Source organism: Staurois parvus, unplaced genomic scaffold, assembly GCF_062004578.1.
Source record: "Staurois parvus isolate SC_StPar_1 unplaced genomic scaffold, SC_StPar_1.0 ptg000576l, whole genome shotgun sequence".
Taxonomy (NCBI): Eukaryota; Metazoa; Chordata; class Amphibia; order Anura; family Ranidae; genus Staurois; species Staurois parvus.
In genome coordinates this window covers 927,590-952,364 of record NW_028318372.1, presented here as the reverse complement: position 1 = coordinate 952,364, position 24,775 = coordinate 927,590, and the positions used below count along the sequence as shown (strand labels likewise).

Genomic DNA, 24,775 nt, shown 5'->3' with positions numbered 1-24,775 from the left:
ACCCTGTACACGTCCATACTGATTTTTGTCCTATGATCCCCGTATTCTGCACTACTGACTTCTACCCTGCTGACCCCTGTACACTGCCATACCTGACCTTTATCTTCCGCCATGCTGACCCCTATATACTACCCAACCCGACCTCTGTTCTCTGCCCTACAAACTACTCAGCCCTGTACATTGCCCTACAAGATACTGTCCCATATACACAGATCTACATGACCTCTGTACGCTGCCCTACATACTACATAGTTCAAAATTTTGGATGGCAGATTGATATAGACTGCTCAAGGTCACTTAGTCATGTTTTGTCATTTGTCTGTAGAAAGAGTAAAATATTGTAACAACATTTCCCAGTATTCAGCCAGCTCTGTTATGTAATGCTGTTGTGTAAGATTCCGCATGTCATGGTAACAAATATCTATAGCGAACACCCTCAAATTTATTGCTCTCAAATTTATCTTGCCCTTATTTCCTGCTCTCAGAGATCACATTCAATCTAATTTCCCAGGGCTGAACAAATAGAGCAACTCGTTTTTAACCACTTCAAGATCGGAGACTTTCACCGCCTTCATGCCCAGGCCAATTTTTAGCTTTCAGTACTATTACTTGAATGGCAATTACTCAGTCATGCAACACTGTACCCATATGGAAATTGTATCCTTTTTGAGACAGAAAGGGCTTTTTTTAGTGGTATTTGATCACCACTGGGTTTTTCATTTTTTATATATAAATTAAACGAAACAAACATTTTTTTAAAAAATATTTTGCATAGTTTCTGTTATATATATGCAAATAAATACATTTTGTACATAAATGTAGGCCAAAATATATTCTGCTACATTTTTGGGGTACAAAATGTATTTAGTCTGTGTGAAAGTTATAGAGTCTACAAACTATGGTATATATATGCAAAAATTGATCAGTTGAGACCCTAAAATGTTGGACGCTGGTATGACGTATGGTAGTGATCAGGACACTGGTATGGAGTATAGTGGTGATCATGACGTTAGCATGAGGTATAGCGGTTATCAGGGTACTGGTATGGGGGTGATCAGGATGCTGGTATGGCACATGGGGTGATCGGGATGCTGGTATGGGGTATGGTGGTGATCAGCACACTGGTGTGGGGTATGGGGGTGATCAGGATGCTGGTATGGGGGATGATCAGGATGCTGGTATGGGGTATAGCAGTGATCAGGATGCTGGTATGGGGTATAGCAGTGATCAGGATGCTGGTATGGGGTATGGTGGTGATCAGGATGCTGGTATGGGGTATAGCAGTGACCAGGATGCTGGTATGGGGTATAACAGTGATCAGGATGCTGGTATGGGGTATGGTGGTGATCAGGATGCTAGTATGGGGTATAGCAGTGATCAAGATGCTGGTATGGGGTATGGCCACGATCAGGACGCTTGTATGGTTTATGCTGGTGATCAGGGTGCTGGTATAGCACATGGTGGTGATCACTGAGAGCAGAGAAATGTGATATTTAGTCTCACTTTCCTGTGTTTATTATGTGATTGCTATGATTGGACACAGGTAAGTTAACCAGCATCGGTAATAGCTTCCCGTCCGACATCTATAGACTATGAACGGATGGGAAAAGGTTAAAGAATCCCTGTCACCAACGTAAATGCACAGAAAAAGTATTTTAAATGCCTAATTGCAGTGTTTTTCCTTTCCATAAATACGTTATTGATCTGAAATGTGCCTTGCCTTGGCCATAAAAATTGACTAGACCTATTAGGAGGCGGCCATCTTCACATGCCATGAGCCATGCAAGGCTGTACAGACGCCATGGAGAGAACAGAACCCGCGAGATATCGGCTGATGTAAGCGGTTGTTCCCTGGATCAATACGGCAGTACATACGAAGGACATTTCCATTATTTACTGCCCATGGCACAGGTGGTGAGTGGACTGTTACAAGAGTAACGAAGAAGGTTTCTTGTTACTTATCATATACATCAGAGTGGGTGTACCCAGATTGACTATCCTTATATCATTTGTCTTATTTCAGGATGGGGACATTATGATGCATTACCTAGATGCAAGGCATACAGCATATATTACAACAAACGGAAGACCCATTGGGCCTTACGCCATCACGTATATCACAGTGGTTTATAGTCCACACGTTGTGGTGAAGAAACCCTGTAAAGCAGGGCTCTGCTATCTACATCTATTATTCCATCAAGGACATCAACAGGAACTCCTCCATTTATAAGAATGTTTGCAACTATTTGCATCTACCAACGGTGGATGGTCCCCAATCACATGTGCCTCTATTGGGTTGTACTGCATGAATTTATATTCATATTACTGGAGTTTTTTCCCCTTTTATGTAATTTTTTTACCCACATTGCCTTGAATAGGCTAAGGGTTATGCCTCTCTCCACATGGCAACTGTGTTAGCTACTATGCATAGCATGTCATAATTATATATTACATATACCTATGGTACAATTTTTTGAAATACCTCCTACTGGTAGTGTAACCTATGTGCAGTGCTGCAAATGCTTTAGACAAGGTTTGTCATTGTCTCTGCAGCACATATATATCCAGACCGGTCTTGGTGTGGTTTTAAATGGTTTTAGGTCTTTGTGTATTGTCTCATACTGAGGTGATGGTGAACAAGGGTGATTGCCCTATTGTCTATCATTAATGTTTAATAAAGCATAATGTTTTGGAAATTTTTCTGAGTATCGCATTCTGTCCATAATGTAGCCGCTTTCCTGTGAATCTCTTTTCACAATTTCTTTGTTTGTTTGCATATTTTTTGGCTACTGGACGGAAGCCATATATTGGGTGATACAGTAATATATATTTGAACCTCTAAAACCCCATTTTTACATTGTATACAGTATCTGGCAATATTTGCACTTGCTAAAAATGTTTTTAGCCCGAAATAGCAAAACTATTGAAGACAGTTAAGCTGTAATATGTTTGTCGTGATTAACCTCGAAGGAGCCACTGTTTTTTGGGTATCCTGTTCCTGTGCTCACAACTCTGCAAATAGCCCCATGCACTATGACACATCTGGCTAGGTGTGGAATATTTATTGCACATGTTTATGCAGTACCCCAGTAGCAACAAAGATATGAACAACAGAAATGATACAGCAAAAGATTCAACAAAGCAAGACAAATGCTGTAAATGGGTAAACAGCAGTAAGAAATATATATTGTAAAAACAACTGGCATAGAGAGCGACCCCACATAATCTCTACATTGGGGCAATCCTAACTAAGAAGATCTACAACACATAACAGTCCAGCAGCCTGTAATATATCCCCTTTCTTCTGCTGGTCAGCTCATTAAGGCCCAACTTTTATGTCCTAATGCTCAGGATAATAGCTATATGCTTAATTTATAATCTGAGAAACAACCAGATGCAAACGCAGGCAGTGGAGGTATTCCCTGCCTTTTATTAGATGTCAGATTTGTCTTTTTCCTGCTCTGATGGGTCCGGGCTCATGTATCCCTTGCCCACTTGCACAGCAACGCAGGGAAACAACATACCAAAACTGTACTGCGAACCAGCAGGTATCAATGTACCAGAGTAATGTGTCACTGTCACTTTCCTGCTCTGTACAGGTGAAACTCGAAAAATTAGAATATCGTGCAAAAGTTCATTTATTTCAGTAATGCAACTTAAAAGGTGAAACTAATATATGAGATAGACTCATTACATGCAAAGCAAGATAGTTCAAGCCGTGATTTGTTATAATTGTGATGATTATGGCTTACAGCTCATGAAAACCCCAAATCCACAATCTCAGAAAATGAGAATATTACATGCAATCAATAAAACAAGGATTGTACATAGAACAATATTGGACTTCTGAAAAGTATAAGCATGCATATGTACTCAGTACCTGGTTTGGGCCCCTTTTGCAGCAATTACTACCTCAATGTGGCGTGGCATGGAAGCTATCAGCCTGTGGCACTGCTGAGGTGTTATGGAAGACCAGGATGCTTCAATAGCGGCCTTCACCTCTTCTGCATTGTTCGGTCTTATGTCTCTCATCTTTCTCTTGGCAATGCCTCATAGATTCTCTATGGGGTTCAGGTCAGGCGAGTTTGCTGGCCAATCAAGCACAGTAATCCCTTGGTCATTGAACCAGGTTTTGGTGCTTTTGGCAGTGTGGGCAGGTGCCAAGTCCTGCTGGAAAATGAAGTCAGCATCCCCATAAAGCTCGTCTGCGGAAGGAAGCATGAAGTGCTCCAAAATCTCCTGGTAGACGGGTGCGTTGACCCTGGAGTTAATGAAGCACAGTGGACCAACACCAGCAGATGACATGGCTCCCCAAATCAACACAGACTGTGGAAACTTCACACTGGACTTCAAGCATCTTGCAGTGTGTGCCTCTCCATTCTTCCTCCATACTCTGGGTCCTTGGTTTCCAAATGAGATGCAAAAGTTGCTCTCATCAGAAAAGAGGACTTTGGACCACTGAGCAACAGACCAGGTCTGTTTTTCTTTAGCCCAGGTAAGACACTTCTGACATTGTTTGTTGTTCAGGAGCGGCTTGACAAGAGGATTACATTTTAAGCCCATGTCCATGATCTGTCTGTGTGTGGTGGCTCTTGATGCACTGAATCCAGCCTCAGTCCACTTCTAGTGAAAGTCCCCAACACTTTTGAATGGCCTTTTCCTGACAATCCTCTCCTGGCTGCGGTCATCCCTGCTGCTTGTGCACCTTTTTCTTCCACACTTTTCCCTTCCACATAACTTTCTATTAATGTGCTTTGATACAGCACTTTGGGAACATCCAACTTCCTTTACGCCCACTTCCTGGGAGGAGCTTGGTGTGGAGAGTTGTGTGTGGGCTTGCTCTCTGACTTCCAGAGGCCTTGTTTTGGAGCCAGGGACTGGATTCCTCTCCCAGCCCAGGAGAGATGAGTGTTCCCAGGCAGGACCCTGGAGGCGGGGGTCCCCCCAAGTACCGGCCTCATACTTACACTACTGAGGACCTGGGAGAGGGCCCCAAGGCCGGTGAGTCCTATACAGTGTATCGTGGACGAGTGGCCACGCATGTGAAAAGGATTGCTAGAGAGGAGGAAAAACGTTCTCAGCTAAAAATGGATTTGAAGCGTTACAGATCAACATACAATAGGGTCTGGAGCTCAAAGAGACAGACCATGAGGCCTGAGCTGGAGAGGTTGGAGCAGGCAGTCCGTCTGCAGGAGGAGCGAGTGTCCACCCTGAAGGCTGCAAGTGGGCTGCTGAAAGAGAAATACAGCAATGAAGACCGCTTTAAACAAGCAAGGGAGAAGACTTTTGCTGCAGCAAGAGGCCAACCCAGAGATGTCCTGTCTTCAGAGGAATCGTCTGACACCACAGCCGGGGCGTCGGCTGCAACAGTCTGCCCAATGGAGGGATCCACTTCTGGAGAGGCAGTGAGTGAGGTGCTGGTGTCTGACCCACCTGCACAGCAGAAGCCGGATTGGGGAACACAGATGGAGGAGAGTGAAGAGGCCGGGCTGATGGATTTCATTACAGAGATGGAGTCCCCACTGCAAGGCAGGTGGTTTGCCTTCACATCTGAGGACACAGATTCTGAGATGGATGAAGATAAGTGCCCGAGACCGGTGATACCAAAGGGGAAGGAAAGAGCTGTGTTTGTGAGGCTGGAGAGGATTTTCAGAGCTCAGGAGAGAGCTGCAGGACTGAGAGTGGGGAGTGTGGAGGCAGAGTTACAGAGTGCAGCTGAAAGCAGGACTGTGAGTAAAGCCATGGACATTGAGGGGGAGAGAGTGTCAGCTGCAGCCAATGTGAATGTCTGTGTGGCTGCTGGTGGTAAGGCTGGTGCAGTAGGAAAGCCTGTCAGTGATGTGTCCCCCCTGCATGTGTCAGACGTGCACAGTGTGGAGAGCAGGGTGATCCCCGCTTCTGACCCGGCTTCAGTCCCAATTATGGTGCCTGTTCAGGCTTCAGCCCCTGCTGTTAGCTCTGCCCCTGTCTGTGCCTCCACCCCTGCTCCAGGCTGTGTTACTGTGCGGGGCCCCACCCCTACCCCCCATTCAGTGTCAGTAATGGCTGCTGGTGGTATATCTAGTGTTACAGGAGAGCCGGTCAGTGATGTGTCCCCCATGCTTGTGTCAGATGTGCACGGCATGGAGAGCAGGGTGATCCCCGCCTCTGACCCGGCTTCAGTTCCTGCCCATGCACCAATCATGGCGCCTGTTCAGGCTTCAGCCTCTGCTGTTAGCTCTGCCCCCATCTGTGTCTCCATCCCTGCTCCAGGCTCTGTTACTGTGCGGGGCCCCTACCCCCCGTTCAGTGTCAGTAATGGCTGCTGGTGGTAAATTTAAGGTTGCAGGAAAGCCTGCTTGTGATGTGTCCCCCCTGCCTGTGTACCCCCTGCTTGTGTCAGATGTGCACAGCATGGAGAGCAGGGTGATCCCCGTCTCTGACCCGGCTTCAGTTCCCGCCCATGCACCAATCATGGCGCCTGTTCAGGCTTCAGCCCCTGCTGCTGGCTCCGCCCCCATCTGTGTCTCCGTCCCTGCTCCAGGCTCTGACAATACCTTTGTCCCCACCCATAGCTCCGTGCAGGGCCCCTGCTGCTGGCTCAATGTCTGCTTCCAAGGTTGATACAGTCCGAGCTCCTGACTCGGTTTCAGCTCCGGTGTCAGGACCGGACTCACTGCTTGACATCCCCGCCCCTACTGATATGATGGCTTCAGGGCGGGGTCCCTTCCCTGCTCTTGGCCCCGCCCCCACCCGGGCTCCCGTCCCTGCTCCTGGATCCATGTGTGTTCAGGGCTCCGCCCCTCCCCCCAGATTGATGTCAGTCTCAGCTGTTAGTGTGACTGCAGTCCCTGCTCCTGGCTCGGTGTCAGCTCTGACGTCCGGGCAGGTCACAGTGCCAGCAAGCCATGCCTCAGCTTCTGTTGTGGCTCCTGTGGAGGGTCCCGCCCCTGCCCTTAGCCCCGCCCCTGTCCCTGCTCCCTGTGTGAGACCTGCAGTGAGTTACTCTGCAGCTGTTGGGGGGGGTCAGGGAGGAATGAGAGTACCAGAGGTGTAGACAGGAGTGTTGGGATCTCCAATAAAGAGGCGTAATGTGGTTCAGCTGAGATGGGAGGGCAGAAGCTCCCCCCCTAATAGACATGAGGTGGCAGATAGAATCCTAGATATGGGATTCAAAGCCTTCAAGATTTTTGCCTTCATTGCTCCCTTGGGGACAGGGGAGTTTGATATCTCATTTGTCAGACCGGAAAGCTTGGATCTGTTCTGGCAAAGATACGAAAATGAATGGAAGAATACCCCCAGGTGGGAGGGGCTTATCCCCAAAGTGGTGTCCAGGCAGCCCCTAGTAAAGAACATGACCATATTGGTCAGAAACCAATCCATCCCTGCTGCGGATATTATAGTGTGACTGAGCCGGTTTGGGGAGGTGATGAACCCACTCAGGAAACAACTTGATGACAAGGGGATATGGACGGGTAGGTGGTCAGCAGTAGTGAAGCTGCAGGTTATAGATAATCAGATAAAGCATATACCATCGTCAGCCTTCATTGGCAAAGACAGGCTGGTGATTTTCTATGCTGGCCAGCCCAAAGTCTGCTATAGTTGCGGAAATAGGGGACACTTTGCGTCCACATGTAGTGTGCTAAAGTGTTCTCTGTGCCAGGGGATTGGTCACCTATCCAAGGATTGCAGCCTCATCAGGTGCAACCTCTGTTTGCAGCTGGGTCATTCCTATAGCCGGTGCCCAGAGGCATTACACAACATGCCTAGGGTAATGGAGGAGCTGGCAAGGATAGATGCTGAGGAGGTAAGAGAAAGTTTGGGCCCTGAGGGGCAAAGTGCGGCAGTACCTCCAGAGTTAGGGGAGTCAGTTGAGTCTCCTGTTGTTTCTGTTTCTTCCCCTGCTGTAACGTGTTTCCCTGTTATTGTATCTCCCCAGGTGTTGTCTGCCTCTCCTCATGTGTCTCCCTCATCAGAGGTGTCAAAAATGAATGAGGCTGCCAAAGGGGCTGGGATAGCAGATCATGTTATGGCCCCTCCTCTAGTGCTGCTCCCTAAGAGGCACAAGAGGTCAGCAAGGGCCACCAGGGCCATGGGGAGGGGACGGGAGGAAAACCAGCAAGGTCTGGATTCTGGGGTGGGTGGACCTGGGAGAGAGGATGAGGCTAAGGAAGAGGGATGGTCAGTGGTAGGAAGGGTTGGTAGAAATAGGCCAATCCTATCATCTGCATCATCTTGCTCTTCTATTGAGGTGGGGGAAGTTTCCCTAGGGAACAAATATAGTTTGCTATCTGAGGATGAAGGTGATATTGTATCCCCTATGGAGGATGAGGATGCAGGGGGTTCCCTCAAGAGGGTCAGATCCCCTGCTAAGGTTGGGAAAACAAAGGTTAAGAAACGGCCATCTCAATTATCTTAATGGCAGTTCCCGCTCCGATAAAGGTGGCAACCATTAATGTTGCCAGCATTAAATCTGTAAGTGCAAGAAGTACAGCCTTATTTTTGCTCAGCAAGATTGGAGCTGATGTTTTGTTTTTGCAAGAGACCAGGCTTGATAGCCTGGCTGATTTACACCTGGCCAAGAGGGAGTGGAGATGTGGTCCCTCTTATTGGTCTCTTGCGGCTGAGCCTTACAGCGGAGTTACGGTGCTTTTTACCAGCATGGTAACGTGTCGGCGGGTCATTGAGGTGGAGATTGGAAGGTGTATGGTCCTAGACGTCCTCGTGAAGGGGCAGGAGTTACGCCTAATCAATCTATATGGTCCTCAGTCAAAATGGGATAGGAAATGCCTTTTCACGAAGATTAAGCCGTTCCTTTTTACGTCCCGGCAGGTTGTCTTTGGAGGTGATTTTAACACCATCACTAGGCTCAAAGACAGGAAAGGCTCCACTGACAGGCTGGGATATGATAGCGTTTTTTTAAATACGATAGTCAGGGATGCAGGTCTGGTGGACGCCTTAATTAAGTGCAGCCCAGGCAGCACGGGGTTCACGTATAGAAGAGGTAGAAGTGAGAGTAGGATAGATTTTTAGGTTTTTTTTAAAGGGGGACTCCGCTTTCTCGGCGCCTGAGTGTCGGGTGGTGGAGTTCTCTGATCACCTTTTATTGACTGTGACTTTGAATGCTTCAGATTCGCCGCTGAGGGGAAGGGGTGTCTGGAGGTTGAATTCGGCTCTGCTGGAGGACGAAGAGGTGAGACGATCCTTTGAGGATCTTCTTCAGGCTCAGGAGACCATCCTGGATTTCTGCGGCAGTAAGTCGGAGTGGTGGGAGCTTGCCAAAGTGCGGATCAGCAGGTTTTTCAAGGCCCTAGGTAAAAGAAAACAGCTTGAAAAATACATTGCCTATCAGCAGTTTACGGAGGAAGCTTGATCGCCTTGTCTCTGAGGGTGGAGATTCTGGGGCAATCTCAGGGGTTAAGCTGCTCATGAAGAAGTATCAGTATGATCGGCATGCCTCTTTGGTTCTGGAGAGGGAATACGGGAATTATCACTCGCCCGACCCTTACCAGAGCTGCAAAAAGAGCATAGCAGTTAAAACGATCAGTGGTCTGAGGGATAGTACGGGATCCTTAACAAAATCCAGGTCAGGGATCTTGGAGGTCTCAAGGGCTTTTTTTGAAGATCTTCTGAAGGAGAGGCACCTTGATCGGGCAGGGATGTCAAGCTTCTTGGATTCTACACCAGGTTTGGAAAATAACAATCCACCTGCAAGTTTGACAAGTGTGATCATGACTGAAGAGGTCGCCAAAGCAATAGATAGTTTGGCCATTAAGAAGACACCAGGGCCAGACGGTTTGACAGCTGAGTTTTTTAAGACCTTTAAATCTCGCTTGGCACCTCACCTAGCGGAGGTGTTTAATTGCTGTTTAGATGAGGGTTCTCTCCCTCCCTCCATGAGGAAATCAGCTGTGATCTTGCTGTCAAAAGGTAAGGACTCAGCGATGATTGAGAATTGGCGCCCCATTAGCCTGCTCAATGCCGATAGAAAGATTTTGGCTAAGATCCTTTTCTGGCGCTTGTCGTCAGTGGCGGACGGTCTACTTTCGCAGCAGCAGCACTGTTCGGTCCAGGGCAGGGGCACCTTCTCAGCGGTGTTAGCTGTCCGGGAGGCTCTGGAGTGGTGCAGGGCTGATGGTTGTGGGAAGTATTTGCTGGCGCTGGATCAAGCTAAGGCTTTTGACCTGGTTGATCACAAGTACCTCTGGCATCTCCTTGGCAGGTATGGCCTGGAGGGGAGGTTCATTGGATGGTTGCAGACATTGTATAAAGGGGCTGAGAGCTTCATGTTGGTCCATGGTTGGGTTGGGCAGCCCTTTGAGGTTGGTTCGGGGGTGCACCAGGGGTGTCCGCTGAGCCCTTTGCTTTATGTCTTTGCCATCGACCCCTTCATCAGAAGGCTAGATGGTGGGGTGTTGGGCGGGGTGTCCAGGGGCGCTACTGGTGAGTCACCTCTGAGGGTCGTGGCTTATGCTGATGATGTGTCTGTTTTCATCTCTGGGACTAGTGAGGCGCAGGAGGTGATCTCGGTGATGGAGCAGTATGCGGAGGCTTCAGGCTCCAAGATTAATCATGACAAATGTGAAGTTTTCTGGATGGGTAGGGAAGGTGAGGGTTTCGAGCTTCCGGATGCCTTCCCAGAGCCTCGCCAGAAGATCAAAGTGTTAGGTATCGAATTTGGACCTGATGATTACAGTAAAACAAATTGGGAATCCAGGTTGTCAGATGCTGATGTCAAAGTGAGATGCTGGAAGGGTTGGCGGTTGTCCTTAAGGGAAAGGGTCGACTTAATTAAAACCTACTTGGTCCCCATTTTCTTGTACGTCAGTTTCGTCTGTCTCTTGCCAGAGTCTCTCTACACGAGGGTCTACAGTTGTTTCTTCCAGCTGTTATGGGGGAACAGGCTGAACCTTGTGAAGCGGAATGTGACTTACCGATCCCGGCGGGAGGGTGGCCTAGGTATGGTCAACCCGATTGTTTTCTTCTCTTTGATGTTTATAAAGCATAACATTGGTAATATGTTGAAAGAGAACCCGCCGACATGGGTGAGCATTTTTCAAGTTTGGTTTAGACCTTTTCTGGGCTGCTGGGAGAGAGGCGGGCCAGTGAGAAGCTTGCGGGTCAAGCACGGTAAGCTCCCGACTTATGTCGCCCCGTGCTTGAAGATTCTTAGGCAGTGGTGTGTGACTGCGGAGGAGGTTAGGTCACTCCCTGGGAGGCTCTTGAGGGAGAGGATTGTGGCCTCTGCTTTTCATGCACCGCTGGCCTTGAAGGATTGCCCAGGCCATATTCTGAGGGAGGGATTGCGCTTGTTAAATATGGAAAGGATTCCCTTGAAATTTAGGGACCAGGCCTGGCTTGCGTTCCACGGTAGGCTTTACGTGAGGGGAAATTTGAAGCACCGTTCTCTGGGTGACCGAGGTTGTCCGAGGACGGAGTGTGGGGGTGAAGTGGAAAGTATGGACCATTTCTTGCTTCAATGTCCCTTCAATGTAGAGGTGTACAAAGAGGTGTGGAGGGCTCTAGGCATCCCTTTCCTGCACTGCATGTCTTATGCAGAGTGGGTATATGGGGCATTAGAAAGTCATACTGGGTATGATTTAAATACACTTTTTCTAGTTTGTCTAGTTGTCCGTTATTACACGTGGAATGCACAGAGTCAGGTCTCCTTGCGGCAGAAGGTCCTTCCTGTCCAGGTGGTGGTGCGTGACATCCTTGGTGAGGTTGGGAAAATTCGGGGTCTTGAGAAAGACAGGCTGCGGCGAAGGGTCTGGATAAAGGTGTGGAGGATTATCAGGCCTGTAGCGGCAGTCTGTTGATCTCTTGGTGGGGTTGCTGTCCTGTGTTTTCTCCTTTTTCACCCCCCCTAGATTTTTGTCTGTAGGTTATTTTTTGAAAGATGGCTACACATGCCTGATGGTCTAGGTTTCTTAACCTTCATTGGGTAATGTATTAGGTTTGTTGTTATATTTTCTAAAAGCCGTAGAGGCTAATTTATAATGTATAAGGCTTCCCCGGGTAAGGGGTAAGTTGTGGGTATGGGTTGGTAGGTCAGAAAGGCTGGTACACTTGAAACAAGTGTGTCTTCCCCTGTAAAGGGCTAAAAGTTGTGGAAAGCATGTATAGAAGGATAATAGGTAGGCTGTTAAAGCCTTCCTTGGTTGTCTTGTTTACTTTTTCCTGTAAAAATGGAGGTTTATAAAGACAAGATCCTTAAGTAGGTAAAAATGATATGTCCGGGTCCTAATGATCAGGTGTTTCTTTGTCTGTTATGGGTATTATTATAGGAGGGTAATCCATTTTTTTTCCTTTGTTTGTTACCAAGTAGGATGTTTACATTATTTATTCTTTTGATAATTTTGTATAAAAATTGTTGCTGGTTGCAAGTTTTTTTTCAAATAAAAAATCTCCAACTTCTTTTGCAATTACCTTTTGAGGCTTTCCCACCTTATGGAAGGTGTCAATGATGGTTTTCTGCACAACTGTCAGGTCAGCTGTCTTTCCCATGATTGTGATTCCTACTGAACCAAACTGAGAGACCATTTAAAGGCTTAGGAACCGTTTGTAGATGTTATGGCTTAATTAGCTGATTAGAGTGGGACACTTTGAGCCGAGAATATTGCACCTTTTCACAATACTCTAATTTTCTGAGATTGTGGATTTGGGGTTTTCATGAGCTGTAAGCCATAATCATCACAATTATGACAAATCACGGCTTGAACTATCTTGCTTTGCATGTAATGAGTCTATCTCATTTATTAGTTTCACCTTTTAAGTTGCATTACTGAAATAAATTTACTTTTGCACAATATTCAAATTTTTTGAGTTTCACCTGTATATTTCTAGAGTAAAGAGGATCCCGGAACCACCAAAGAACCAGGAGCAACAGACAGAACAAGGAAAGGAGACAGACCTATAAACATCCTCCAATGTTCAGGATGCTGCTTCATCCAGAGATAACTTGGAAGAACTTTCTTTTGATCGGGTTGTCTCTCAGTGATAACTTTTTCAGTGGCCTACAGGCAGGGGCGGACTGACAACTCAAGGGGCAATAGGGGATCATGGGGCCCCTGTGTCCTTGCCCAAACTAAAAAAATCCTATGAAAAAGGTACCAGGGGCATCTCATGGGGCCCCCTACTGACCCCGGCACTCGGGCAGTGCCTGAGATTCCAAATGGTCAGTCCGCCCCTGCCTACAGGGCTAGCCACTGCTATTATCACCAAGGAGAATGGCCACCAACCTGTGGCCACAACAGTAAGACTCTGAATGACACTGACCTAATAAAAAAAAAAGAGAAGAAAAAATAATTGACTGAAAATATGCCACTATTGAAATTTAAGGATAGGTATGCCACGCTCTCAGGAATCAAGAGTTGTTGAGTTTGCAGTATGCTCCACCCTGAAACCGTGAACATTCGTATGTATGCTAAACCAAAAAATGTGACATCAATGTTTGTTGGTAATCTGATTATCATCCTTACAAATGTTACTACAAGGACTAAATTTGAAGTGTTGGGATTTATGATGAAATCTGAATAGTGTTTTCATTTAGGCAACTAATCAAATGAAGGACAGAATTTTGTAGTAAGTCAAAACTTAATGTTACTGGGAAGGTACCTGAGGATGGTAAATTTGTACAAGTAAATACCACAAAGAAGAGATGAAAAAAAAATACATAGGAAACATAACTGCAGGTGTTTTTTTGAATGTTGTATTGAGGAAACAGGTGCTTATGAATGAAATGAAAATAGAACAAAATGGTTGCAGCGTTGACCGAGCTGTGTGAGTCTACTACTGACTATGAGTGCTGTACATGGATGCATACCATGTCTGCTGAGATTCCAGACTATGATGAAGTCATTGAGAATCATAGAGCCCAGGTAAATGCTTTACAAGCTTGATGGTTTAAGAAAGTAGGCATCCTGATTTTGTTATGTTTTTAAATAATTTTATATTCCATGTATTTGCTAAACTTTGTATGTGCATTTTTAACAAGTTTTTAAAGAACCCGCTGCATATTGGAAAACACAACTGTGAAACTTGATGTGTTGTCACTATGTTAAAAAAGAGAGGAACTGTCAGGAAATATTAACTGGCATTCATTTTGTATAATGCCTACATTTCTCGATGTGTAAACAGTTAGTTTCACTTGAAATGTCTCTCGTTTTCTCAGAATACTTTCATTTGATTATAAACGGAACTACCTTATATGATATCCCTCAGTTTCTGTTCTTCACATAACTATATTGATAAGAATAAAATGTTTCATTGGTCATTCTAAGATTAAGCAACGCCTACTGAGTTCTGTATAACCGTTTTTGTCTTGCATTAAACTTTCAGAGATTTAGCTTGCACACTTCAGTGTCTGGAGCTTTATTTCTCCTAGGCCTGGTGGTGAAAATAAAGAGGACAGGGGCTACAGACATAGGCTGATTCCTATCCTATTGTTCTGTATATTGTATATCATCATTGTTATGAGTAGGGAGCCATCTATAGGGTGTTCACTGCAACTGCACCTGTTTTTATTATTCTTTTCAACTATTTAACTATTGAAGCCATTTTTAGCTTCTAGAAGAATACCAGTGAAGGTCCCCTTCCTCCCTTTGATACACATATGCCTGTAAGTTCTTCCATTGTGTTTGTTAAAAACACATACATAGCTAGATCACATTTAAATGTAGTCTGCTTTAAAAAAAATATATATATAAATAAATATATATATATATATATATATATATATTCCCTTTTTGTAAAGTAGACACCCCAAACTATTTGCTGAGAGGCATGTCGACTCAATAGAAGATGCTAATTTATTACTCGTGAGCTAATATGGTGAATTTCTATAAATTAATAAACCTAAAAATATTTAATAAATATGTGTTGAATCAAAAAACTAAAATAAAATCCCCTTATTATGAATACACAACTAGGTTCGCAAACACATCACACCAACTCATAAATACTGCCAAAATCTATATATATATAAATAAATATTGTGCTGCGCTCCTCTATTAATAAAATAAACAAAATAAATAGTGTACTATAGTGTCCAAAATACTCACATAATCCCTTTAAACTATAGAGAAAAATATATCATTATATATCCAATAACAATGATAAAGAAAAGTCCTCCTTTTCTGAGAGATAAGTGTAAAATGGGTGAATACACTCCAGCATCTAGATGTTTTGCAGCATAAATACAGTTCAATTATGCGCTCACCTCCATTTTTAGCCCAAACAAGGCTAAATCACGCTGTTTATCCTAAAAAAGGATGAAATGTGCATAGATGTTCACCACCTTGTTTAAATCTCTCCAAGGCGTAATTTTCCTGATTATCCACCTGGTGTCACTCCTCTCATTATTATCCTATACTGAGTTATGGATGTATGGATGGGTGGATGTTTCCTCCTTTTCCCCTCCAGGGGGAATAATCCTCCCAAAACTGCTCCAGCAATCTCCACATATATAATCCCAAACAAAGAAAACAGAAGATAGTGCTTTACCCTTACAAAAACACTTTTATTGCAAAGCTCTTTTTGTCATACTCGCATTTTAAATAATAAAAACAAGCCTTAAGCAAGTGCTCCTAGTGTGCTCGACACACTGTCTGTACTTGCCGTATCAAGAAAGCCGACTGGGCGTGGTGACGTCAGGGCCCCTCCCCTACGCGTTACGCCACCGGTCACGTGGCTTCATCGTGGGGAATTTTGTTTATTTTATTAATAGAGGAGCGCAGCACAATATTTATTTATATATATAAACTCAATAGAAGAATTTCTTTTTTACTACAGGTTTTTGGAAAATAACAAATAAAAATATTTTTACACAAAGTTGTCACTTAAATTTTATATTGCTCACACACGCCATGGGTACATGTGGAATTTCTCCCCAAAATACATTCTGCTACTTCTCCTGAGTATGGGAATACAACATGTGAGAGTTTTTTTAGCAGTCTAGCCAAGTACAGGACCCCAAAATCCAATAAGCACCTTCAGGCTTTTAAAGGGCTTTATTTCCTCATTACACTTCCTGACTACTACAGTTTCGGATACCAAATGCCTCCCCTCCCCAAATGGCCCCCTTTTGGAAAGTAGATACTCCAAAGAATTTGATAAGAAGCATGGTGAGTATTTTGCAGATCTCATTTGTTGCCACAAGTTTTTGGAAAATGAAGGAAGAAAACAAAAACACATTTTTTCTTTTCTTTTTTTATTTTTCAAAACTTTGTGAGAAAAAATGAGATCTGCAAAATACTCGCCATGCTTCTTATTATATTTTTTGGGGTGTCTACTTTCCAAAAAAGGGTCATTTGGGGGGATGGGGGGGTGTTAGTGCTATCCTGGCTTTTCAGGGCCTCCAAAACTGTGATAGGTAGTGAGGAAATGAATTGAGGAAGTTATGCACCTTCAGGCTTTCAAAGTGGTCATTGGATTTTGGGCTCCTGTATGTGGCTAGGCTCCCATGGCATGTGTGAGCAATATATCATTTAAGTGACAACTTTGTTTAAAAAGAAAAAAAAGTTTGCATTTTGCAAAAAACTTGTGGGAAAAAAAATAAAGCATCCATGGACTCAACATGCCTCTCAACAGATAGCTTAAGGTGTCTACTTTATGAACAGGGGTCATTTGTGGGTATTGCTACTGCCCTGGTATTATAGCACCTCAAGAAAGGCAGTCAGAAAGTAAAAGTTGTGTAAATTCCAGTTTCTATACCATAGTTTGTAGACATTATAACTTTCACACAAACAAGTTAATATGCAGTTATTGGGATTTTTTTTTACTAAAGACATGTAGCAGAATAAGTTTTGGCCTAAATTTATGATGACATTTTGTGAGTTTTTTTTAGATTTTTTATGACAGAAGATGTCATTTATGTACAGCATTGCATGATTGGACAATTGTCAGTTAAACTAGCGCTGTGCTGTATAGCAAAAAAATGGCAAAATTGCAGTATCTATACCACACTTATTGAGATTTTTTTTACCAAAGACATGTAGCAGAATACATTTTGGCCTAAATTTATGACTATGAGTTTACTATATATTTTTTATAGCTGAAAGTAAAAAATATGGGTTTTTTTTTCCAAGATTTTTGGTCTTTTCTTGTTTATAGCGCAAAAAATAAAAAGCGCACAGGAATACCACTGAAAGAAAGCTCTATTTTTGTGAAAAAAAGGACAAATTTTGTTTGGGTACAGCATTGAATGACCAGATGAAATAGCGCAGTGCTGGATAGCAATAAAAGGACTGGTCAGGAAGAGGCGGTAAATCCTCTGGAGGGCAAGTGGTTAATGAATCGAACATCTTCTCTGTGTGTAGATGTACAAAAAGTAGGAGACAGTAAAGCGAGATATTTTTAGCATGCTTTAAAGTATTGTTTGTTTTTATTTTTTTTTTGCTTCAGTAGGTCGACAACAATTGTTGTTCAAATACTTATATAACAACAGAACCCTAGGTCATAAAGGCATTACAGAACAAAATAACCCTCTACCACATAATACAAATTACTTTGTTTTACTGACAAACCACTAACAGTGCTGGCTTATAAAATTAATTATTTTTTGTTCTTTCCAACTCAATATCCAAATGTTCATCCATAGTTTAGAAATTCTCCAATAATTCTTATGTTGTCAGAAAAACCAAGCAAAAAAAGCAGTGTACTTCGCATATTATACAGAGAGTGAATCTCTCCAGCAGGACACACACAGCAATAAAAACCCTTCTTGCCCTATACCAAACTAGAAAAAAATAATTTTGCTTTTACATACACTTTAAAGGAAATAAGTAATGAGCAATTATGGAGGCCGAAACTACTGGTCTGCTGATCCAATGTCTTAACGGCCCCAAGGATAAACGATGAAATAAGGCGATATGGCTTGTCGGCTTTTTGAATTTTTAGCATCATTGTTGTTTTCTGTAAAGGAAAAAATTGGTTTTGAATGCATGTTAGTTATTTTTTTTTTAGTTTGTGTTTTCAAACTGATGATTTATAGTATTCCTTTTTTAATCATTATTTATTAACATTTTTGCTTTTCACACAAATGTTTACAGTATGTGTTAACCCTCAACTTGTAAAACAACCCATTCATTTCAAAATAGAAGTGAAAGAAAAATCATTTGTGATCACATACCTTCTGTTCTCAGCTGCATAAGGAGCTTAGAGCTAGAGGAGGAGCAATAGCAGCATACTGAACTTTCAAGTGAATGACTGTGCAGGGATGGGGGGTGTCACCACAACTGTGATCATTGGAGGAGAGCGGGCTGGGCTCCCAGCACAGCTAGAAAACTGACCGCACTATGTCATCATGCCTAGTGTGATCAGTTTTTAATGGGAAAGCAGAGGGACTGACAAGATCACCAGGGATTTCACACAAAGGAAGCAATGAAAAGAGAACTGGATGCTTTAGTATGGTACAGCATCCAGGGTTGACATATTCTTTGATACGGCTAAGATGCAAACACATCATTTACTGATCAGTATGAGAAAGTGCTTCAGAAGCTGAATCCTTTCAAACCCTTTCTCTCTCTAAATTAACTTTGTATGTAGTCTTCTAAAAAGGGGAGGATTCACTCCTCTGAAGAGGGAGGAGTCATTACTCTGGAGAAGGGAGAGACACTGCTCTGGAGGGATAAGTCGTTGCTCTGATTCTTTCAGCTCTGTGATCACAGCTTAAATTTAATTTGCCTATATTTTGTTTCTCTGGTCCTCTTTCCCCCTCCCATCAACATACTAATATATAAAATGTTAAATAAAAGTTTTCAAATATAATTATATACCTTATTTTAGACTTCGTGATATCTCTGTGCTACTCTATGCAATGCAGGCAGATTATAGCTAGCAGAAGGGACCAGCACTCTGCCTCAGTACTCTTCTCCAGAGCCCTCAGCCCTGATGCAAGAAGTAAGTTGGCTTTTTGGTGGAAGGACAGTCATGTGAAAAATTAGGTACACTCCATGGAAAGCAAAAAGTGGACTTAATCAACATATCTGAACTGATAAACAATAGATTTACATTCAGAAAGTTCCTACAGATAAAGGTGCAGAATGAATAAAAAAATAAGGAAAATGTGTTCAATTTTTAATTTTTTTTATTTAACAGAAATATTAATAATGTATTGTTGTAGCGTGAAATTTTTAAGTTTACCCTTAATATCAAAGCTGGTATTGCCTCCATTAGCAGAAATTACATCTTGTGGGCATTTTGATTAACTACCATCCAATCTCTGACATTGGTTACTTCTCCCTGCAAAATTCCTTTGGTTGCAATGTATTTTTGGGTGTCCTTTCAGGGAATGCCTCTTTCAAACCCCCCTATATAATTTCAATGTGAATCAAGTCAGTGTATGACTAGGGCAGTAAAACCCTATATTTCTTTTCTGAGACATTCCTTGGTGAATTTACTAGTGTGCTACATATCATTACTGTGTTATAACACTCATTTCCAGATCAACTTCAGCTTTTGGACAGATTTATTTATATATTACAGGTACTTATATAGCGTCATCAATTTACGCAGCGCTTTACATTGTATATCGTACATTTACATCTTTCCCTGCCCTCATGGAGCGTACAATCTAAGGTCCCTAACTCACAGTCATGCATACACATGCTAGGGCCAATTTACACGGGAGCCATTTAACCTATCAGCATGCCTTTGGAGTGTGAGAAGAAACCAGAGTACCTGGAGGAAACCCATGCAGGCACAGGGAGAACAATCAAACTCCAAGCAGGTGGTGCCATGGGTGGGATTCAAACAGACAGCCCTAGTGCTGCTAAATGGAAGGACTTGTATTCTCATCATGCATACTTTGATATGATGCAGAATGTATACAGTAGGTGACTCAGTGACTGTAAGTTGCCCAGGCTCTGAAGCCACCCCAAACCATAACATGTCCTCCACCATGCTCCATAGTTGTGAAGTTCTTTTTCTGATATAATGTCTTCAGTTTGAATACAATATATCTAGGTTACTTTGACCAACAAACTCTATGTTTGATTAATCAGCTTTCAGTACATTGTTTCAGAAAACCTTATCTTTGCCTATATGTTCAACCACTGTTTTTACAGCCCACCAACCACAAGTATAAACTAAGCCTAACAAGGTTCTAATTATTGGCATCTAATCTAGAAAACCTTATTCTAATTTCATGGATCTGAATTGGTGATAAATGTGGGGATGTACTTTTTCTGTATGAAAATTTGAGTTTTCATCAATTTAAATCAAGAGATAATGTTTCTTGTCCAAATATGGTAAAATAATGAACAGTTTGCATGGGGGTGTATTTAACTTTTCACATTATTATTATTATTCTTATAATATAATATTTATATAGTGCCAAAAAGTTTGCTCAGCGCTGTACATTATAGTGGGGGACAGTACATGAGACAATACAGTAACAATACAATACAATACACGAGGGGTTCGAGGGCCCTGATCCTTGGAGCTTACAATCTAGGAGGGAGGGGATCGTGGTACAGGAGAAAATGGCTGTGGGGGATGGAGTGGTAGGGGGAGATCGGCTGTTAGGTGAGGGCGGGGTAGGCTTCCCTGAAGAGATGGGTTTTCAGGGTGCGCCTAAAGGTGAGGAGGGTAGATGACAGTCTGATGAATTGGGGTAGTGAGTTCCAGAGGATGGGGGAAGACCTGGAGAAGTCCTGGAGTCGGGCATGGGAGGAGGAGACCAGGGAACTGGAGAGTAGGAGGTTTTGTGAGGAGCGAAGAGTACAGGTTGGGTGGTATTTGGATATCAGGTCGGTGAGGTAGTTTGGGGCAGCATTATGAATAGCTTTATATGTTAATGTTAATAGTTTGAATTTTATATGTTGGGCAATCAGAAGCCAGTGGAGGGAATGACAGAGGGGGGTGGCGGATACGGAGTGGTTGGAGAGGTGGATGAGTCTGGCCAGTGAGTTCAGGATAGACTGAAGCGGGGATAGTCTGTGATGAGGTAGGCCGGAGGGGAGGGAGTTGCAGTAGTCAAGTCGTGAGATAATAAGGGAGTGAATGAGTTGTTTAGTAGTTTCTGGGGTTAGGAACGGACGTATTTTGGAGATGTTGCGGAGGTGGAGCCTGCATGAATTTGCCAACGATTGGACATGGGGCTGGAAGGATAGATTGGAGTCACATGACTGTAGCCATGCTCTGATGGCCTTAGAATAGCTGCAAATACTTATGAGTGGTACCCAAAAAGTGAAAGAGTGGTGAATAAGCGTAGAAACTTTACAAAGTGAGAACATTATTATTTTTTTTTTTTTAAAGCACCTTCAGTAATACCTTTCATGCATGCAGCTTCACAATCTTCGAGACTAAGAAATCTATTAGCATTTCCTCCGCATCCAGTGTATGGAAATGGGCGGCAAATATCTTTGTTTATATCATAACCAAAATATAACTGTGTTTTTGTGCATGTACCCACATCTGGAAGTAAGTAGCAAACATCATCTAAAAAAAAAAAAAAAAAAATTATATATATATATATATACACAGCAGTCAAACACATGAGTGTATACCTATTTACCTATCTATATTTACTGAAACAGGATTCACTGATAAATATACAAAAGTTTAAAACAGCGAAATAACAAATAAACATGTAAGAGGAGGAAAAGAAAGCAAGAAGAAGTGGAGAGAAGTAAAGAGGAAAGGAAAGGACAGAGAAAAGGAATTGCCTGTCCTTCTCTGTTCCAAGCCAGAGTAGAATAATAATAAAATATTAATACAATACCAGTACTGAATTATTAAAATAGTTAACAAATATTAACATTACAAAATTATAGCCTTAAGGCTCCATTCACATCTAGGCATTTTGTATCGCGAGCAGAATCACTGCGATTCTACCTGTGATCCCAAAACGTTTTGCAAAACGAATAAATTGCACCATGCTTGTTCAGGTGCCATTCATTTTCAATGGCACCTAACCGCGGGAGCAATTCAGGCGCAATTGTTATGCAATAAATTTGCTCTGCAATCATGGGGAACTGCATAGTGTGAAACTTGTCACCCAAAAAAGGAGCAGGAGCTTCTTTTGGGGCAACAAGCTTCGCAGGGATGCAGTTTGCATGGTTTATTGCATGACAATTGTGCCAAAATCGCAATCGTGCTTAGATGCCATTGAAAATGAATGGCACCTAAACAAGCATGGTGCAATTTGTTAGTTTTGCAGATGTTTTTGGATCGCGGGCAGAACCATGACGATTCTGTCTGTGATACAAAATGCCTAGAAGTGAACGGAGACTAAATAAGCTAGTTATAATAATAATAATCATAATAGACATTAATAACATTGAGAACATTGTAAAATAATAAAATTAAAATAATAGTTTTACAATAATAATAATAAGCATATATATTTTTATTATTGCTTGATGGTTGGCCAGGTGTCTATTGATTCATTTACCAGCACTTTGTTATTCATATTGTTATTCATTTTCTTTATTTATGTATTAAGGAGACATTTTTCATGATATATATGCACTAATATATATTTATACTATTTAGTTATTTGTTAGAGGGTCCCTTATTTTTAATGGAATTTGTTGCCTCTCTGTAAGGTACACTTATTTATAAATATATTTATTTTGTTTGATTCGTTCATTAGTAATTGTTGGTTTATGTGTTAGACCCTCTGGTGGATGTTTATCTGACATTGATTTATAGTGAGAAGCACAGCACTATTTTTCTATTCTTTATTTTATACTATATGTTAACACTGTGCTACAATTTATTCATACCCTGAGTAAAATCAATTACTATCAATATTATTTTTCAGCATTTTCAGTCTACAAGCAGGAGAACTGTGAAAAAACAGCAAAGCTTCTCTCATTCATATCAGGCACAAACCCTGTAGCCCTTCTCATTGTGTAAATGAGAAACCTAAGTGACACCTATATTCCTTCCACAATCTTGCCAGGGTGAAATAGCAGCGGCTGGCAGGCATTCGGGAGGTGCTGCTTTTGCCTCCTGATGCTTGTTTTTCATTTTTTACTTTTTTAAATTGCCGAAGAGCAATTTCACATTTTGTGATCGTACCACAACAGCGAGGTAGGCATTTGACTTGTGGTTGTAGTAACCAGTTGATATCAGTGGGAGAGATTGACAGGTGGCACCACCAGTCAAACTCTGCAGTCCAAGATAAATACACCATGGCATGTGTGCAGCCCTGCCAGGGTGTAATGTTAGGATTAGAGTGGGTAGCCAGGGGCCTAGTATTACATTATTTTGTATTTTCAAAAGGTTTCACTGCAACATTCTGGTGAAACTACTACATACATTTTTGTTTGACTACTTTCTGAGATATTTTGACTTTAAGAGACCCTGTCTCCTTTTTTTACCTTAATACAGTGATCCCCAGTGGCCCCAGAACTCTCTTCATTGCTTTGATTACTTACCAGGCACCACCATTTTATTTGTGACATCAGCAGCAACTTTAGTGCTTGTTCATACAGCCTGCTAGCTAAAATGCATTCCTGCTGGTGTGCAATGTACTAGGGTTCAAAGCATCGTGTTGTTTATTTCTTTAAACTTTATTAAAATGTCACAAAATGATATTCCTTTCACGTCAGAGTGCTGTGGTGATATTGCTGCAAGTAAGAATTGATACTTTATTGTTTCTGTGCATTAAACTCCAAATTTGTATTTTTTGTGACAAAATCTCTTTATAAGCCACAAATGTAACCACATGGGTTATTGCTCCCTAAAATGCCCCTTTTTTAAGGCTGGTGATAACTAGGTTTCACTGAGGTGCCAACCGCGGAGAGCAGGAAAGAGATATTTGAGGCAGTGATAAACAAAAAATGGCATATAACCCTTTATGAGAAAAAAAGGAATTTAACAGGTAAATGCTCATTTTGAAAGTTAAAATAACTCATCCATCTTTGTGAACTACCTAATGGCAATTCTCCAATAAACCAATCTTATAATTCTTATTTAAGAAAATTCCAGCACCTGGAACAGAGAGGAAGACTTACCCAAAGCTGCAAAACTGAAGTGGAACAACAAGACATTGATGGCAATCAGAGCTAGGTAATAGTTGGCTTTCATGGTGCAGTCTTGTGCCTTGGTCACCCAGTAGAAGAAGAGTTGGTGTCACCGTGTAGAATGTACAACCTCTGTTAGATATATATATATTAGAAAATGGTTAGAAACCACACCCCCAGATAGACCAGTTCAGTAACTTTACTAAGTATTGTCAATTCACTTGTTTGGTGAGATCATTTCAGAATATACCTTGAGGGTACCGGTTAAGCATGCCTTACAGTAGCAAAATAGTCAATTTATAACACAATTTGATGTTCTAATTATGTTGCTGTCATAAAAGGAGATGTATGAATGTGTTTTTCAAAACCTACAGTACATAATAAGAAAAAAAAATTATCATCAGATAAGTAAGAAAACAGGTTTCTCTTCCACCCCTGGCCCACTCTCTCCTGTCAAAATGAATCCAGACTTCACCCCGGGTATGTCACATGCCTTCCTTGCAGGTCCTAACCCCACAGACAGTTTGAGTATGTACCACCTTTTTAAAGATGGGAAGTTCTTATCCAGAGACCTCATTCTGAATAAATGGCCATCCCTGACCTTGACACCGTGGATGTATAGACAACTCCACCACTTTATACATAGCTCCTCACATATAAAAGAATATCTTTCTCTAATTACTCCTTTCTCTGTCTTATCTCTATTTCAAACCTTTGTTACACCTGTATTATTTCCGTATCAACGACAAAACGGAGCAGTGACTTTCATACAGGTGTGCCATACTTCGCATATCTCACACACCCCACCTATGGACACACAA

General features: G+C 42.4%; 1 long non-coding RNA gene across 1 annotated transcript; it reads right to left on the bottom strand.

Moving 5' to 3' along the window:
• Positions 1–17,329: 17,329 nt before the first annotated feature.
• LOC149450267 (uncharacterized) lies at positions 17,330–24,102 on the bottom strand. The gene is made up of 3 exons (XR_016315271.1): positions 23,946–24,102; positions 21,253–21,420; positions 17,330–17,892 (listed from the first exon to the last, which is right to left on the bottom strand). It is a non-coding gene; the product is annotated as an uncharacterized LOC149450267 (long non-coding RNA).
• Positions 24,103–24,775: the final 673 nt, after the last annotated feature.